The sequence below is a fragment of the Aythya marila genome (assembly GCF_965140915.1).
Source record: "Aythya marila genome assembly, chromosome: 8".
NCBI lineage: Eukaryota > Metazoa > Chordata > Aves > Anseriformes > Anatidae > Aythya > Aythya marila.
In genome coordinates, this window is record NC_139049.1 from 28572009 (window position 1) to 28590813 (window position 18805).

Consider the following 18805-nt stretch of genomic DNA (forward strand, 5'->3'; position numbering starts at 1 on the left):
TCCCCGTGCACTAAGCACAGCTACGTCTTCATTTGAACTCTGCTCACATACTGAACTCCATCCAGATTTAGTTCCAATTTTCCTTTTTGCCACAGGTAGAAAGTTGGCTCTTGGTCTTGCATACATTGCCGAGGAAGTCACAGACGCTAAAAAAAAGGGACCTGATTTCAACTATGCCCATTATGCAAATGCAATTAAGGTACATTATCTTAATTTGCTTTAAAACCTTTAAAACACCTTGAGCAACAAGCCTAATTAGACTTTCTTGGTCACGTCTTGAGTTTGAAACACTCCTTCTTCCTTTAGTACAAAAAAGGCCAACAAGCAGGCAGCAAACCTCGCCGTCGGTATTTCTAGGGTAACCAGGAACGATCTCTCACGCTTATTTTGCCCATTCATCCCACGGAAATGCTTTACAAAGTGTGAAGCCAAGACCATTTTACCTACCTCTGGGACGGGATGTCGCAACAGTTTAATCACACAGCAACCCCACGCAACGTTTTAGGATCAGGCATGAAAAACAATACTACCTCTAATTGAAATTACTGGGGGAATTTAGGCGTGCAGAATATAATTACTCAGACTGGACTTTGGCCAGTGCAAACTGGTGTACAAGCCAGGACATGAAGTCCAGCCACCTCGCTCCTGCCAGAAGTGCCATGAGATCCTTAATGAACACAAGTGGCAAGATCCCAGAGCGCTGCATCCTATACTGCCTGGCCTTTTAAAGAGCAAATAGCCACTGAACAAGCTCCAATTTTAATGGGACTCCAGTGCCAAATAATATATATACATATATATCTTGCATCATCTACTAAACACAAACAGCATCACCATAAAAACACAAGCTAAGTACTGATTTGGCAAACTTCAGCATATTTAAGAACGACACATCAAGCATTATACCAAATTCCAGACAAAGTCTAATGAATATCTTTAATCAAACTGTCCCAGGCCTGAAGAGCATCAATGTGTTTCTTTATTGTGCAAATAAATCTGTAACAGTGAGCTCAAGCTCCTCTTCAGCCTTGTAGATAGAAGTGTTTTAGGGAAAGCAGAGCAAAACCCCAAGATCTGGTATGACTGCTAGGCAGACAGCCCTAAAAATACGTGTTGTTTGTTTCAAGTTCAGCCACTATTTCTGTTCTCTCACCTTGTCTGGATGGGTACCACCATCTCATCTCTACAGCAAATCACCACAAATGTAAACGGGCAGCAAGCCCCCAACAACAAAACAGTTGGTTCTGGTTCCAAGTGCCCAGATCTGAAGCAGGAGATGCACCTTCATAATAGAGAGAATATTTGTCTACTTTTGTAGGTGTCCTTGGGATCTAAACGTAGAGAGAGTGCTGAGCGTTATTGTTATTAAAGCAACAACCCACGTCCTAGCAGCAGATACAAAGGAGTGATTCTCAAAGCACAGAAAAGCATTAAAATAAGGTCACATTCCCTGAAATCCCACGGGATCTCCAATACAGATGCCGCGAGTAGCTAGCAACTAATTAGTTGCAAGCAACTAATACAAGGCGCGGCGCTAACAGATACAGATACACAAACACAGCCTCGTGTATACAGACAGAGTTTGATTGTGTTTTTAAATATTTCATGTTGCAGGCCAATTATCATAAGGGAACTGATACGTAAAATTGCAGAATTCTTAATTACGCTCTGTTTTCCTCAACTCATTTCCATTTTGACCATGAAACTCTGCGCAGCCTTAAAACAACTCATCAGTTACAGCAGAATGAAATTCCGCGGTGGAGGGGGGTTAACGCCAGAGGAAAATGCCTGGCTCAGGTCTTTGCTAGGAAGGATTTAAAATAGGCATTCAAAGTTTGGGGTTTATTTTTAATATTCAATATTTTTTTTTAATAATTTTTTTTTTGGCTTTCGTCTGCGATGCAAAATGGAAATGAAATGGGAAATGCAATGGGAAATTTTCATCTGAAATGGGAACTGTGCTGGGCTGTTCGCTGGTGGACAGGACAGCTCCAGAGCACGTGGATGCCAGCCACCTGACATTTCTGCAGTTTAGAAGGAATCCACCCCGCTCACACCTTCCTCTTCAAGCCCCTGTACCCAGCACTCTGCTAGGCCCAAGACAATTTCCTCTGCACCGCGTCCTTCCCCAGTGGCCTTGTTATCTCCTTCCAAACCTCCCCCTCAAGACTCGCTGTGCTCAGCCAGCCTTCCACTGATCATCTGCACTCTGCACCCAGAAAAAGAGGGTGACATTTACCAAAGGATATAAATAACTCCTGGGCTAAAGCTGTGGTGACCTTCAGGGGGATTTTGGATCCTCGTGGGTTTGTCTCCCTTTGGTTTTGCCTCCCTTTTTCTCCAGCACCATGTTTTAATGGCACTGCCATAGGGGAACAGCATCCCTACTGCGGGATCCGAAGGCACCACACCACTGAGGTACAACGTGGTATCACTGGTATAAGAGAAACTTGTTTTAATTCCTCTCAGAACAGTGTAAAAAATAATGTCCACCATGGCTTGATCAGGGTTGACTGGGCATATTTTGTGCTGTCAGCTGAACAACTTCATGGCAAACGTTGCTTACATTTTTTGGTTCAATACTGCATGTGCCAATAAGGATTTTTTACTTTCGTATTATTCCATGTCAAAACGCCAAGATGAAATTCTTCAAAGAAGCAACTGACAAAAAGGTCAAGTGCACTTTCTTAAAAAATACCAAAAAAAAACCATGCTGGTTGGAACGTGCTCAGTTTCTGCCATCCCTCCCCAACACGACGCAGCCCTTTGCACCTACCACCACCCCCCAACCACTGAAGGGGGGGATCAGCCCTTCAACATTTCAAAACCTCTCCTGCCTTTTGTTTATCCTTCCTCTGCTTCTCGACTTCACTTGCCCACGATCTTCAGGCCCAAAAACCCTTTATCATGACAGCTCTCTGAGAGGAGCCACGCGCACCGCATGAAGCCGACAGGACACGAGCACCGCGCTTCGCCTTGAACTGAAACCTGCCCCCACGTTTCGGAGACTCAACCCTCACAGCACTAACAGCACAGCAGCTAGACCCGGAATAACGATCACGAGAAAGAAAAGAATTCCTTTTGTAACTTAGAAAATTGTAGGATTCTTCTTTTTTGAAGTGTCTCTGAGATAACGGAAATTATGCATGCATAATGGCAAGTGACCTCGCTCAGGTGTATAATTTGCTGAAACCCCTCCGAACAATAGGCTTTTCTCTTCTTCACAAAGGGAGTTATCTCATCATCGGTGTGCAGACACGGGATCTGTGTTTGCCAGCAGGAGAAGTTTTCTCAAATGTATTTGGTGTGTCAGGTGCAGCCGCGGTTATTTACCTGGTGAGCGCTGACAGAGCGCTGTGCCCAGCATCTGCACGGAAAAAGCCTTAAAAAGAGGCAATTCTCATGTGGGTAAGGGCCAAAACCAGGAGCCAAAATATCCCAAATCTCCTCCTAGGGCTCCCTTAGACATTTATTCTCATCTTTAAAGATGTGACTGTGCTTCGGTCTCTTACTTGTTTGTGATAAAGGCCTGGTAATATTTAACACATGTGTAAGAGGAAAAAAGCCTGAAATATAATGAATTCATTGTGACCTTCAGCTGGAAGGGACTATAGAAAAACAACAATTTAATATTCTTTGCTGTACTCTTTTGCTTTCTGTTCATGAGCAGCCTGTGCCTGTGTGCTTTATATAGAACGTAAGGGTTTTTTCCACACAAAAGAGCCAATAATGGAGAAAATCAAAGCTTCACTTAATAAAACTTACTTTGAAGTCACTACATTTTCCTTCCATTAACCTTTCAACTGCCATAGACGTTCTGCTTACATGCATTCATTTGTCTGGAAAAGTGGAAAATTGCTGGCAGGGTAAGATCTAAAAGGGAACCATCAGCCGAGATAAAAAGAGGAGATTTATGAAAACCTACTTCATCGCGCCATGCGCTAGCACGCTATAAACTGGAAACTTGGCAAATGAGAGCGGTATTTATGGCCTTCAACTTCCACGTCAGCAAAAGCCACCGTACCTGTGGAGTTAAAAATCTTGGAGGCAAAGTTCCCAGACCTCGCCCAGCACCGGCGACGACAACGTGAGGCAGAGCACGCTCGAAGCCCAGCTGACAGCCTCCTGCTTTGCTTTGGGTCTGATGCTGGTTACAGGATTCCTAGGTGGTAAAAAATACAAATCACGGAGAGACGAAAAGAAGAAGAGACGATAATGCTCTTCAGGAGATTCACAGCTGGAGGTAGCTTGGCTTAATGGCGTTTGTTTTATTCTTCAGGTCCTTCTCATCCTCCGGAGCCCTTGCTCTGGATGCTGGGGTGCTCACTGGGATGTCTCGGTGGGATGGAGTTCTTGGTGGGACGCCTCCTGCAACGCAGCGACTGCAGCCTGAGCTCCCTGTTACTCCGCAGGAATTTTACCAGCAGCCCAGCTGGGCCAGGCTCCAACCCAGACTCAGCCCCGAAGCTGGGGAGCTGGCATTTTGGTTCAAGGCACCACCAAGCACAGCCATTTACCGATACAACCCCATAAATGAGTTACACCCGCACCCCCAACTTGCCTCTACAAATCAGCGTTGTGCTGCGGCAAACACTGTCTGCAGCTTTGTTTTTCTCCTAGGGGAGATGGTGCACTCCTCGATGTGCTTGGCTTTTCAAGCTCGTTGCCTTCTCCGCTCAGCAGGCTGCCCTTTAACATGCTCCATCTGGCAGATCCGTGGTGACACCCTTCCCCCTACGTGCTGGTAGGCTTGTGAGGCCAGGCTTTGGGACGCCCTTCCTCCCAACGCTCGCCTCGAGCCAGCAGAAGAGCAGCCTGCTACTCACTATTAATTTTCCGGTGGGGAAAAACGTCTTGGGGCTCCCTTCTGAGCGCATTCTGCTGCTCGCCAGTCGGCTTCTGCCTCACACAAATTAACCGTGTCTCCGCAGGGTTGTTGAAGATGCTTCAGCACGGGTTTGCTCTGGGTGCTGCAGATCTGCTCACCTTCCAGCCCACCTTGCTGCCACTTCCCAGGCACTGCGGAGGAGAAAGGCTTCCGTGGGGGACACAATGAACCTGTTTCATCTGCTACACCCCTATCAATATGTTTGGAAAGGATTTTTTTCTCCTTTCCTACTATGCTGCAAAATAAAACCAGGTTTACTTCCTACAGCAGCCACATTCATCTCCCATTTCTCCTTTTTAGGGCACCTCTGGGGTTTCCTTGTTAGAGTTTGTGGGCTCCCTTTGCTTGGTTTTCACTCAGCGAGCAATTCTGCAGCATTCACCACTGCAGTACTCCGTCTCTTTGCAATCCTCTTTTACAATAATGAAGTATTTTCCTTCCTAATTTAGCGAGGAAACACCTAATCATATCAACTTTACCAAACAAAGCAGCAGCAGCCACGAGCTGAGCCATGGGTTCCCCCATCGTAGTCCCAGACCTGAGCTGCGAGCCCGGCCTGAGCACGGGAAGGCACCTAAATAGACAACCCCTCAGCACAAATCGCAAACAAGGACTGGCATGGGGTCAAAAGAAAGACACTGCGAGGCCAGTCTTGAGCCTAGAGTGGAGACATTTCCATCAGGCTTGCAGGAAGGTGTGGGCAGCCTCACAAAATCCCCCTGTTTGCTATAGCGAAGAAGCCACGGGTAATGTATAGGGGCAACGTGTTCGCCACCAAAACCCCAAAGTTTTAAACAATCAACTGGGCAATATTTGCCTTCAGAAAGCTGCTTCTGATAGGAACTGCCCCAGTGGTGACTAATGACAAAACTGAAACCTCAGACTCGAGCCTGTCAAAGAGCTAGCCGTGACCTTAATTTGCCAGAGAGATCTTTGATGAGCACCAAGTATTTCCCTCAACTACCCGAGGAGGACAGCGCGCTGCCTAATGAGCTGCAGGTCTCAAACCCACAGGCACCGCGGTAATTACAAAGGGGTATTTAATTATCTAACCCCGGCATCTAAAGAATTAACAAACCTTGATAATGAAAGGAAACCGGAGAGGAAAGGAGAATTCATTGTCTAAGCCGCAAAACGCTGGAAAAAATCACTATAGAGACCGATTTCAATAGATTCATATCTGGTATTTCTAAAAGCTTGCTGTGTACTGAAATGCCAGATGTTCACACATTATGGCTGTTATTACTGTTAACAGCATTAATTGGGAGAGAGAGCGAGTTAATCCAATTTAATTCAGGCAACTAAGTGGAGAAATATATAAGAAAACAAGCGGCAGAGTCTAACAAAGACGGATACCCGATGTTTTGGCAACCTGCACATTTCACACTGTTGGCGCGGTTGTTCCAGAAGAGGCCGAGCAAGAGAAATGTCCCTGTCTGGGAACCACCTCATTTACGTTTGTTTACCACAAAGAACAGCAAAATAAATAAAATAACAGCGCCGATGTTCAGGCCATTCCCAGCACGGCCTCCCCTGGCGGCTCTGGCAGTGACCGAGCTTTGTGCTCACCTCCAGCCTCCTGCTACACGTTTCCTTCGCTCAGAAATCATCCCAGTGGCAGAAAACCACCTCCAATTTCAGCACACCACCGACAAGAAAAGGCACCATTACATGTAGACCCCGTCTCCTCGCAAATGTATGCAAATGCATGTGTATAACAAAGCAATTTACATGTGCCCAAAGCCTCAAAGTGAGTGTGTTTGCTTTGATCAAAGCTTATAATGGGATTTATCTGTAGGGCATAAAAACAATGTTCGCCTTAAAGAAAACAGCGGTGGCTTTAGATCACTGCAATGAGCCTGTTCTCTTATTGTGGCGGTGCTGTTTGTAATGCTGCTAAGGTTGCACGAGCATTTCCCTTATAATCTCCTCTTATCCAGAAGCTTAGCGCTTGCCAGAGAAATGCCTCTCCAACTTACACTTAGTGCACAAGGCCTTAATCTATCAGCTAGCCCTTTATTTCCTCACCAAACAACGAAAAAAAACAGCAAAACATGTATTTCTTTATAAATTATTTTTCATTATTAGCTCCCAGTACTATTTTTGCTGGAAGCGAGCTGAATTCTGTCAGGATGCTTTAAACCAGGGCTAAACAAAATGGAGTTTCATCTGGAAAAGATTTGTCGAAAAATAAAGGCCAGTACCTGTCCATGCACAAGAAGAAGGTGCCTGTGGAGCATTATTTGGTTCACTAAACAGTTGCTGCCTTCAAAAAAAGCCGCTGCAGCAAATGCAAAGTACTCTGGAGAACTCTGCCTTCTGACTCCGTACATGGGAAGCGATGTAGTTAATGGTAAGTGAATAGTTGGAAGAAATGCAGAGATCGATGGCAATTTGATAGCTGGTGCGAAGATTTCCAGAGGGATTTCCCCATCGGCCACAACAGGGAACTTCTGCAATGACCAAGAAATTGAGAAAACCTGCGATGTCAATGAACTCAGCCCCCTGACAAAACTCCAGTCCCAGGTCTTGGAGGATGAGTTTTGGTGATGGGTACTGCGAAAAGATGGGCTGGGGCTGCTCCTGGGGCTTCTGCCACGCAGCTGGGAGCAGAGCGAAGTTTTACCATGTAGTCATGCAAACAGAGCAGTAAAACAGCCTCTAAAGTTGTTACTGAGAGGGAAGGGAAGGAGATTTCCAGCTTCAAGCTGCTATTTGAAGCTGCTGAGAGCAGCTCTGAAGCCAAGCAGGGGAAAATAATAAATAAATAAATGAGTTAATATTGTAAAAAGTAAAATACTGCATATATCCCAGTGCAAACAGGAACCCAAGACTCCCAGGATAAGAGGTACTAACGGGTGTTACCCACTTCTTTTTGTCTGCAGGCCTGAGAGCTGGTTTCACTCACCGCAGGCAGCACCACACAAGGGGTCGGGTTCCTCAGCACCCAGGCAACCCCCCCTGTTACAACCCAGGGGCAGAATTTTGTCCCATAAATATGAATCTGTTCATTACTGTTTCTAGCATCATCTGCATTTTGCATGTTAAGGATGTTATTATACACGGGGAGCTTCAGCTACTGCTTAGTTAACTCTCTGCCACCGTTCCCCACGCATACAGGAGAAGACTGCTCACAGGCAGGCAGGAGTCATTGCATATTCATAAGTATCTCAACACACAATTAATTGCTGAGTGGCGAAAAAGCAGTAATGAATAGAAAAGATTTCTACTTTAACACTCAAGAAGATACATATTAGGCACACGCTTTGTGCGTGTCACCTCCCCAACAAGTATCACTCGGCTTCACACCTGCCACGAATTCTTAATTGCATCAGAAACCCGAAAGCTTTGGCTGCTTAATAACAGGGAGAGAGAGGGTGTCCTTCTTCATTTACTACCGCTGCAATCACATTAGATCTTGAACTAACTCATAATGAGGGAGAGGTGTTGGGTTTTCTTGTTTTGATGTTGTCGTGAAGCACTGGCAAAGTGCACAGTGCGAGGCTGCAACATTCCCACGTTGCTTCCCCCTCAGACATCCCCGTAATTTAGCCATAACCTAGAAGAGACGCCTCTTCTGACGGCTTTGACACTTTCATTTTCACTTTCTCAGTTGTGATGCCTCTCATCATTAAAGTAACTGTACCCTGTAATTGTTGTTAAATGACTACCAGCGACAGAGCCAAGGAGAACGACTCAATTTTTGTATTGACCTAATAAAGACGTTTAATTGGCGTGTGATTGTCAGGCCAGACGAGTTTCTGTTGGATCAGAAACAACATCCAAGTATGTGAAACCGCGGTCCCTTTGCTTCCAAGCGCACTTGGCTCTCCCAGGTACCAGCTTTCTCAGGTTTTCAGTCAGATTTCCTGCAAAGTTTAACAATCTTTGTGAACACGCTGCCTAGCATGAGCATCGCGACGTTAGTTCCAGACTGACTGAATCCTTTGTTACACTTAGGATCTAGTTTTAATCGTATAGATAGAAAATGTATTTGTATTGAATTTATATTGCTCATAAATTAATGCATACAAGGAAAAGATGTTAGCACCAAGATTTAGTACTTTTTAACCTTGAAGGTATGCCATATAATAGGTATTGATTTTACCTTTTTTATTACACAGAAAAAATAATAAAATATGTCTGCTGGTGAACTGTTATATGACAGAATAAATGGTTAGCAGTGTATGTTATAAAATAGCAGAGTGACACCACGTGTGTTTGCTTTAAAAGCTTATTACAAAAATCAATGATGATATACATCTTGGTTAGGCTCATTTTTTCTAATTAAAGAGACAGTGTCAAAAAGAGGTTTTCGGTAGTTCAAGCGGTAATTCTTATTTCTCTCCATCATCTGGAACATTTTCTCTTACTGAGAAGGCCTTGCAAATAATATTACTCTATAAAATTCTGTTCGCTTCCACTCAGAAATAATTCCGTATGTGGCATCGAGGTTAATGCTGTTCTTTTATGTGTGATCATTATAACGTGCCATGTCTCAGATTAAACCCTCTGCTTTTCCCCGGCAGACGCCACGAGTGAAATTCTGACCGTCTTTAAAGGAAAGCTTCCACTCGCTCCAGCAGAACCAGGTTTCACACCCTGGAGGTACAAAAGCTGCTCCTCTCTCCTCCAAGAACGCAAGGAGAAACCAAGGGGAATAGCTCAGTGGAAGGCAACATAAAAGAAAGCTGGCAGGATCTCCTCTCTAGAGGGATCCCTTCCAGCAAAAGAGAAGGAAGAAATACTCTGGGTGAAACGCGCTGCTCTTCCCCTCTCTTTCAGAAATGTGTGGAGGCAGTCATAGGAGAGAATTAATTTTTACCTTAAGTGTCTAAGGTGTTCTTCAAGGCTTTAGAAGCTTGCACAGGCACTCAATTATGGCTCACAAACTCACAAAACACCCCTGTGCTGCACCTGTAGCTGGTGGCACCACCCTGAGCATTCTGCAGCACTCCTAGGATCCTCCTCCTAGAGGCAGGGTCGGCAGGTAACAGAAATACAACTTCTATAAAAGGCCCTTACGACACCTTAAATACCCTTGAAACATTTTTGTTTGTTGTTGCCCCTTTTACACTGATTGGTACTCAGTCAAAATGAAATATATCCGAACTGTTTTGTTATTCGCCCAGAAAATTCAGTTTCAGGCGCAATCATCTTTCTTCCCCGAGTTACACCTAATTTGTTAACCTGCTCTGCTATCGAGCCACGTGCAGATGGATGAACGCTGCATTGCAGGGGAGGAAAGGGGCTTTCACAGAGGGAATACGTCCTCTATGGCTCCCAGACAAAACTTCATCGGCGTTTCTTGAAGCTGTTTTAAACTGTGTGCTTGGAAACCCATAACGCATTCAGGAAAGCAGCGTGGGTACACGTTACCCAGCGAGGAGGTCAGCTTGTGGTGCTCAGAGACCACGGCTGGCCTGGCTTTCTTGCTGACCACCCCTCTTGGACTCCAAAAGCCCTGAGTGCCCTCTCACCCAGCCTTTCCACCACTCAAAGGTGCCCGCTGCACGGCATCCTCTGGAGAAACAACAGCGTAGCCATGGCAAGGTTTCCTGCCCCCCCTTCCAACCTGCCCCATCTGTGCAGGGTTTTCTTTCTTCCTCATTGAGAAAGGCACTTACACATTTCCTTTTTTTTTTTTTTTACTTCTTCCCTTCCTTTAAAATTCTTTGCTATGGAAGCCCAGAGGACAAAGCAACGCCTGCAGCAGAGCAGGGCCCTCTCCCAACAAGTAAACAGATTTCCGCAGCAGACAGCCTGCCTCCCTTTGAGGAGCAGCAGCCAGCAGAGTCCTCACTGTCTTTTTAGAGCCTTTAGTTTCTGCTCAGCTTCTGAAAAGGAAAGCAGGTCCTGATCAAGGGAACCACAGAGAAAAGCCAAGTGCAGTTCTCTGTTGCCTCAGACTGCCTCAGCCCTCCTGGGACGTCGGCATCAGGCAAGAAAGGAGCTGAAGGAGCCTCCCCTTCTCATCCGCTCTCCCCTCTCCTGGCTCAGCAGACAGCAGCCTGACAACACAGAGGAGGGTGACCTAGACAGACCTCTCAGAGATATTTGGATCTCTGGAGATACAAACAGGAAAAAAAAGAAGCTACTGTCTCAATTGTCTCGCGGTACCTTTTGCAGAAACCTAAACCACGCTGCTTTTGGTATTGCTGCTATGTCATGCTGTCCTCAGGTTGTCGTTTGGGGTGCACTCAGGAAGCTCTTGCTAAATCACCCTGTACACCCGTATTAAAACTGTTCGGAGAGTATAATGATGAAGGTTACAAAGGCAGGAAGTTATCAAACAATTTTAAAATCAAACAAATGTTAAAATATCGGGTCTTCCACATAATAGTATTCTACTTTTCTTGAACAAGAGTATACCTGGCAGGATACACCAAAGTGTCTTGCAGAAAAAGCATAAGGGTAATTGTTTTAAAACCAGAGATTGAGGAAATGTGTCTTTTTATCCTTGGCTGAGCCTCAATGACTTGATTTAACCTTAGCTAGCACCGCAGTGCCAGCTCATAGCCCATTCCCCCTTACTCCATCTCCTAAATCTGAACATTCCCGAGTCAAAACTCGCAAGCATCAAGGGCTTGGAGAGTCTCAGGAAGGGGAAGCGCTGTCATTAGTGCTACCAGCCGTGTTCCAGTGCTGACTTTTTATGTTTTGAGAGCCTACTTCCTCCTCCTGCTCTTAAATCTTTGTTGAGAAAAGATTGTGACTAGGAGTGATGAAGTGTGTGAACTAAGGGGATTGTAGTGTCCTTAAGAGAAGAAAAGGAAAAAAATGGCCCTGCACTCTTTGCAATGGTTATCATCAACAGCCATCCTTTGTGCTCGAGCACTCGCTAAAGCATAAAGTAACTGCAATACATCCCATCTCTATTGATTCAGAAAAGAAAGGTAATTGATTCACCCTCAGGATTTCCTTTAAAAGATACCGGGTAAGAATTATCTCTCCTATATCATACCACAAAACACACTAAACAAAGCTACTTTGGGTTTGTATGCTGTCATCCATCACCGCAGTCCCTGAGCTCCTTTCAAGTATAATTGAGAGCAGACAACTATATTTTAGTGGGCATTGCAGGGTGCCTCTGCCTCCCAGGGCAAAACGCTCCTCCTGCAGCATTCAGGACAGGGTTAGCGTGGAACGAAGCAGCACTGCTTGTCTGGCTGATGGACTTCAGCTTGAGCCTTAAAAAGATGCAGCAAAATGATCAAAGGAAAGACTTGCCAAATATCAGGTAAGCCCCTCTCCCCACTCCCCCATCACGATTTCTATTCATGTGTTGAATTTCAGTGCAGCAAATAGAGACCAGGCCAAAGAGCTGAAGCATACGCTGGGTGCATCGAGTGCTGGGTTACACAGACACTCAGCCACTGCAGGTCCGACACTGCCGTGATCATTTAACCAAATAAGTTGATTTTTAAACCTCCTGAATCCTGCTTTTCTACAGATTTGCATATTAATGCATCGTGGCATATAACCTATAAACGTGGACCTTATTTCTGAAATGCTGTCAGCTCTCCTGGTGTACACTACAAAACACTAACACACGACAGGGATGCTTTGTTTCTAGCCCCTGGCACCTGTAGACGCTTACAAAACCTCTCAGACACTTGGACACACAACTCCCTGAAAACATCTGAAAACTGATGGAGTGAAACCAATAATGGCAAAGAGCAGGGAGAAAATTGTGTTTCTAGACTGTAGCCTCCAAAAATTCTTTGTTAAGAGCTTTCACTGAGTGGTTCTAGCAATGGCAAACCACGAGGAGCAAAGCCAGCAGCTCCAGACTCGAACGTCTTCCCGCATTAAAAATAGAAATCAGTGCAGGACAGCAGCTGATAGCCAAGAATCTGCCTTCCATAATTAACATGCTGTTTTTCTGGATGAGCCTCTTCACTAAAATATCTTTACTTTGAATTTCTGACAAGTTTAAAAAAAAAAGACGGGAGAGAAAGGCTGAGCTCTCAGGCTGGCAGATTGCCTGGACGTCCTTAGGATCATTAACTGCTCTCGTGTTGGTGCCCGCTGCCACCCTCCCGGGGGGGAGCAGATGTCCCGAAACACACGGCGCTGGTAGAACGGGGACAGGAACATCGGGTGAGCTGCAAAGGGCAGCGGGGAGCTGCTGCTTCTCAGGGGACCACTTTAGGAAGATGCTGAGCCCTACCTGACAGACAGGAGCTGTGAAGGTGTGCTGGAATTGGTGGGTATGAAAAGGAGAAATAATACCCCAGACCTGCCTCCCACCATAGCTAGAGCTGCATGATGAACGGGTAAGGAATATCTCAGGTATAGCAGCCCCTTTGCTTTCTGCAAATTGCCTGGGAACAAGTTGTGGGTGTCCTGACTTTCTCTCAGCAGACACTGGCTATTACCTGAGGCTGGTCATCAGATCCTTTCTGTGAGCACTTCCCAGCCTGTCACATGCTTCCAGGTGACTGTGTAAGACACCTGGGTGGGTCTGGTAAGACGTAAGGCACACAGCATGGCTGGCCCTTGACTGGAAAAGACAATCTCAGAGTCAGACTTCAAGGGTCTGAAGCTAATTACCTAACATTTTTCAGTCCCATTCCAGTGCTAATTGCAGCCAGAAAGCCTACTGGCCAGCAGATTTATGGAAAATAAACGGGAAAAGGAAATACACAACTAAAGCTGATTCGCTTCCATATCTAAAAGAGCATTTGTGCAAGAGTTGTGCAAGGGGACAACCCAAACACGGATGTGCCTTTGGGAAGCACAGCTTTGATTCTGGCTGCTAAATACAGACACGGGGACTTCAGCCTCTTTCAGGCACCAGCACAGGAAGGGCACACACTGAACACCTCACCTCGTGCCATGCTTGGGCTCATGTCAGAAACGAGTGAAAAATGGTGATTATCCTAAATATGGTACCCTCAAACCACATACGCAGCAAATTCTCCCTTTCTTTTTGGACCCTGCAAGAAAGCAGGAGAAAAATCCAGGTGTTTTCTGTAGAGCACTGGAACTCCTGAAGCCCTCATTAAAGGCCAGGGATAAACCATGCATTTTAATGCCTCCAATGTGCTGATGTATTTCTCTTTGTTACCTGCAAATAATAAACCCGCTGTGTGCATTAGCTGCAGGTAGGCTATCTCCAAGCATGCATCCTAGCAGCAGGAATAAAGCACCCAAGGTAAAATAAACTTCTAAACTACATGGAAATGCTGGCTGAAGATTGCCTGTATTTATATAATTCACTCTCCTGCCTTACAGACGACTCGTATCATTAATGAGCAAATATATTTGCCTGCACATCAGTACCTGAAACTTCTGATAGCTCCAGCAGCCACGAGAAGAGGCCCTAAATTTCCTTGTACAAATATAATTCTCTTTGGTTGAGCTTAATCATACATTAGCCAGTGCACAGTCTAAAGCCTGGCTCTCGGCGTTTTCAGGCTGATCAGGAAGTGCACAGGGCTGTGTACAGCAACAGACAACAACACACTGTTTGGATGAGCAAAAACGTCAGGAAAAGAAAAGAAATCTTCCTGATTTTGGCTTATTGACAAGTACAAATGATAAAGGCTGTATGGACACCGTTAGGAAAGTGTTAGCAAGAGCGAAAGTCCCTGCTCGCAGAGGGTCTCACCTTTGTTCTCCATTGATGAAAACAAAACCTTTATTTCTCAGGTTTCTAGAAATTGCTGTTGTGCATCCATACTTCTGGCATGCTTTTTTTTTTAATCCTCCTTCACTGGACCTCCAACTCCAATAAATAAGGTGTTCTTTATCTTTTTATTGAGCTCTTAAAACAGCTCCACGGACCCTTGTGGCGAACCCTACCCGGCTGTGCAAGGTGCAAGCCCGAGAAGCGCCCACCCCACGTCCCTCCAAACGCCCCCCGCGTCTCTAGCTGCATCGCCGAGAAGTGCAGAGTCCACAACAAATTTTGAGTGAATGCATTTTCAGTCCCATAAATAATGCAGAGGAAACACACACGCTGCTTGCTACCTTGTGGGAGAGCCACGCTTGATACGCACGCACGGAGAGGCTGCAGGGTGTGAGGCTGTCACTGCGGTACCGGCGGGGACGGATAATCAGCTCGATGAGCAGAGAGGAAATTCTCGATGACTTTTAAGTCTAATGAGAATTATACAGCAAAGGTCTGACTCTAAACAAGCCTCCCAAACACGGCCAGCCTTCATCAGACTGGGAGCAAACACACCCCCGCGTGAGGCAAATACGGCCAGGAGGAAGCAAGAAAAAATTAGAAGGGGGATTTTGGAGAAAAATGGTTAATTGTTCCCAGGCCTGAGCGAAACACAATAATCCCTTACTCTGAGTTATTTTACGTCCCAATGGAGCTGAGGAAGGAAAACAGAATTTGAATGCTTTGGAAGATTTTCTGCTGCCAAATGGAATGTAAAAATCTGTGACTTCGGGGGAAGTTTGTCAGGTTTGACACGCCATGGCCAGGAGCTGCCCAACTGTTCGACAGAAGCGGAGATCAGTTCTCCGAGCTTCTAACCTAATTTTTCTGCCCCCTTTGCAGCACTGCGTCCTGCGTGGGGACATCTGGTCCTGCTGTGGGAAGGGGACGGAGCCTGGCTGCACGAGGAGAGTGCCCGCAGGAGGGCTGCTCTCCATCACTGCTCGGGTCAGGACTCACGCCTCGCTGTCCCAAATTGTGCTGGGTGTGGGAAACGGCCAGGTGTCACCCACAGCTCTGCACCACTACTCACCAGCTGAAATGATAGGGTGCTGGTTACTCTCCAAATGACACAAACGCATGACTGTTTAACTCCTTTAGAGAAATAGGTCCCTGGTTGAGAAGGGGCCGCCTGGCCGCAGCCCGGTGCGCAGGAACACGCAGCAGCCACGGCTCATCTGGCACCCGAGAGCCACGCGGGGCTCACACGCACGCCCTGACAGCCCTTCATCTGCAGGGGCGACACCCAGAGAGAGGGGCTGTGCTTCTGAGCCTCTCTAATAGACCTTGGAGCTACAAAAAAAAGCCCTTTGCTCCTTCACGGGTTACCTCTTGCATAAACGGATACAGAATGGGGTCCCACATTTCCCCTCAGCCCAATCTCCTTGACCCTACAGCACGATCACTTCCCTTCTTTACAATAAACTTCTTCCAAAATGGCATTTCAAAACTAATCGCGATCATTTTCAGATACTCCAGAGTATAAACAACCTTCCCGAGGGATGGAAAATCTCCCAGCTTTGAACCTGTCGGGAAGAAACACCGCAGCCGGTACCCCCGTGTCCTCCCCACCCACCCATCCCCAAAGTTCGTGCTTGGACTCCGGGGCTCTGGGCTGCATCCAACTCTTCAATTGCTACCAGCCTGAGAACAAAAACAAATGCTGTCTGTTTGGCTACTAATTAGTCAACAACGCTGAAAGGAAAAGAAAATAAAGCAAAACTTCTCTTCTCTGACAAGCTGTCGTGAGGCTAGGAAGAGCACCAAAATAACAAGTCAGCTCCCCGCCGGTGCACGAGACACCACAGGGGCTCCTTTCAGAGCATGGCTCGTATCATCTTGCCATGCAACAGCCTGGGAGTAGGTAAGTGTCCCTCTGCCAGGGGAACAAGAGGGCTGGGAGAGGCCAAACATGCTTCTAGGCACAGCAAACCAGCTACTGGAGAGAGCTGGTGAGAGGAGAACAGTTTGCAGCCGTGGTGCTGTCCAACACCACTGCCGTTCCCAGCAAGCTAACGTGATTAACAGGGAGCTTGCAGAGGTTTAAGAAGATGCTGTGACTGCGAGCAGTCATTCTGTGGATGGTAACAGCGAAAGGAATTACATACCCCACTAAGTCCACCGTGGGTAAATCGGGTTCATAAATTTCCTAAACCTCTTCAGCACGCGTCCCCCACCCCGAGCACAGAGGAGCATGGTGAGCATTACGCCCACTCCAAACACCCCCTTGTGAACGAAGCTGCCAGAAGCCATCCCTTTGCCCAGGAAAACAGAGGCTGAGCAGAAAAAGAAGGCAGGCTGTTGGCATCTTTTCTCCCTTCTGAGCCTGCTGCTGCCCCGTGCCCACCGGCAGGACACCTCCTGGCACCACGTGTGGCACGCACAAAATCGATGTGCCACACAGCAGGACCCATGGGGCCGGGCAGAGGAAGCAAGAACAGCCCAGCATGTCCCATGGAGCACTGATGACAATATTTTGCTCATGTCAGACCTTGCATCCTGCCCCAAACTTGCTAGGAAAGACCTAAGAAGAAATAACTTCTCAGCCCCAGGCACTGTATCCCCCCCCTGCTCTCCTCCTTTGTGCAGTAACCACAGGGAGTCTGAAAAAATGCCCAAATATGCACCAAAACCCGACAATTCCACAAAAGTGAGTTCCAGGCACACTGCAATGAGGCGTTCGGGGACTTGGCAGCAGAACAAGCCTGATACAAGGTCCTGTGATAAAAGTGCAATGAGCTCCCATCTCGCTGCTGTAGTGCAGTTTAGGGGCTGAGACACTATTTCACATGGCACACTCCCTGCATCCCAGACGAACATCGAGCAAACAAGCCCTTGAAGCATCCCTGCGAACTCTACAAACACTGGAATCAGATCAGAGCACGGTATCAGCCCTCAGAAATGCAGATTGGGAATGATGCTCATCTACAAGGACCAAAAACCACAGCACTTACACGAAGCCACCACGTACATACCCACCATGTAGAGGCTAACATCCTACTTTGCTATAAAAGGATTTGTTTGTTTGGGGTTCAGCAGTTGGGGGATTGACCTCCTTGGCAAAATCCCAGACTGCCCAACAGGAGGGGAACAAGTGCTGGAGACCTCTAAAGCTGTCTGTGAGAAATAACTGCATTTTATACAACGGGAAGCCTACAGCCATTTCGTCTGTTACAGTCCTGTAAAATGTCTTGTGTTTATAAAAGCTTAAATCTGATTTTTTAATCTTCTATAAACAGCAGACAAAGGCCTTCGTTAATCCAGGTGTTGAAGCGCTCTGTGTGGCTGCCAGTCAGACAGCCACGATGCAACAGGAGGAATCCTGATGAAATAATCTGTACCTGGGGTAACAAACCTCCTCTGCGTCAGGACTGGAAACCCACACCTTCTGGGAAGTCTGCTGTTGACAGACACTCAGAAGTCATTGCTGATATTCCATGTGAGCTATTCAAGGAATTTCCAGCAGGAATCACCAAGCCCTGTTTGCTCCGTTACCAGCTTTTGGCCATATTATTTTAATTTATAGGGCATGCTTTGTAGCAGGCTCCATTCCGAAATCAAACTTGACGTAACATATAACTGCTGCCTTTGGGAGAACAGAGGTAATGATTTCTTACCAAAACATCATTTTTATATGACGTTCCATAAGCAGCCAAGTGCACAGCTAGAAAACAGGGGCCGCTGAATTTCCATCATTTTGGAGAACTTAAACAGAGACTGTTTTGAAGTTAATATAATATTGACTTTCCAGCACCGATGATTGAACTGCTGTGGTACAGTAAACGATCCACTGTTAATGTTTCACCTTTCTTCTGTACCTTTAATTTTTAAAGATATCCCAAGTTAAAGGATATGTGGATACCTTAAGGTGTAGTTAAGGGTACCTTAACTCTTTGGGTTGAGCACTGCCATTGAAACCTTTTCCTGTGCATAGCAAAACTGCACCGTGTAACTCAGGATACCTGCAGTGCCCTGATTTTATAACACAGGTATTCCTCATCCGAATTAAAATGAAGGTACACCTTGAGCTGGATAGATTAAAAAAACAAATCACTAATTTACTTATGAGAAAAAATTAAATGGTCCTCAAAATCTTAAAATCTGGTTCGGGTCTTTCATTGATCTTGGCTGTGAAGGTCCAGGTGCAGCACTGACCTGTGCAGGTCCTTCTGCATGTGGAGAATACTGAGTATTTTACATCCCAATACTATTCTGAAGGGGGTTGTTTGTGTGTTGTTTTT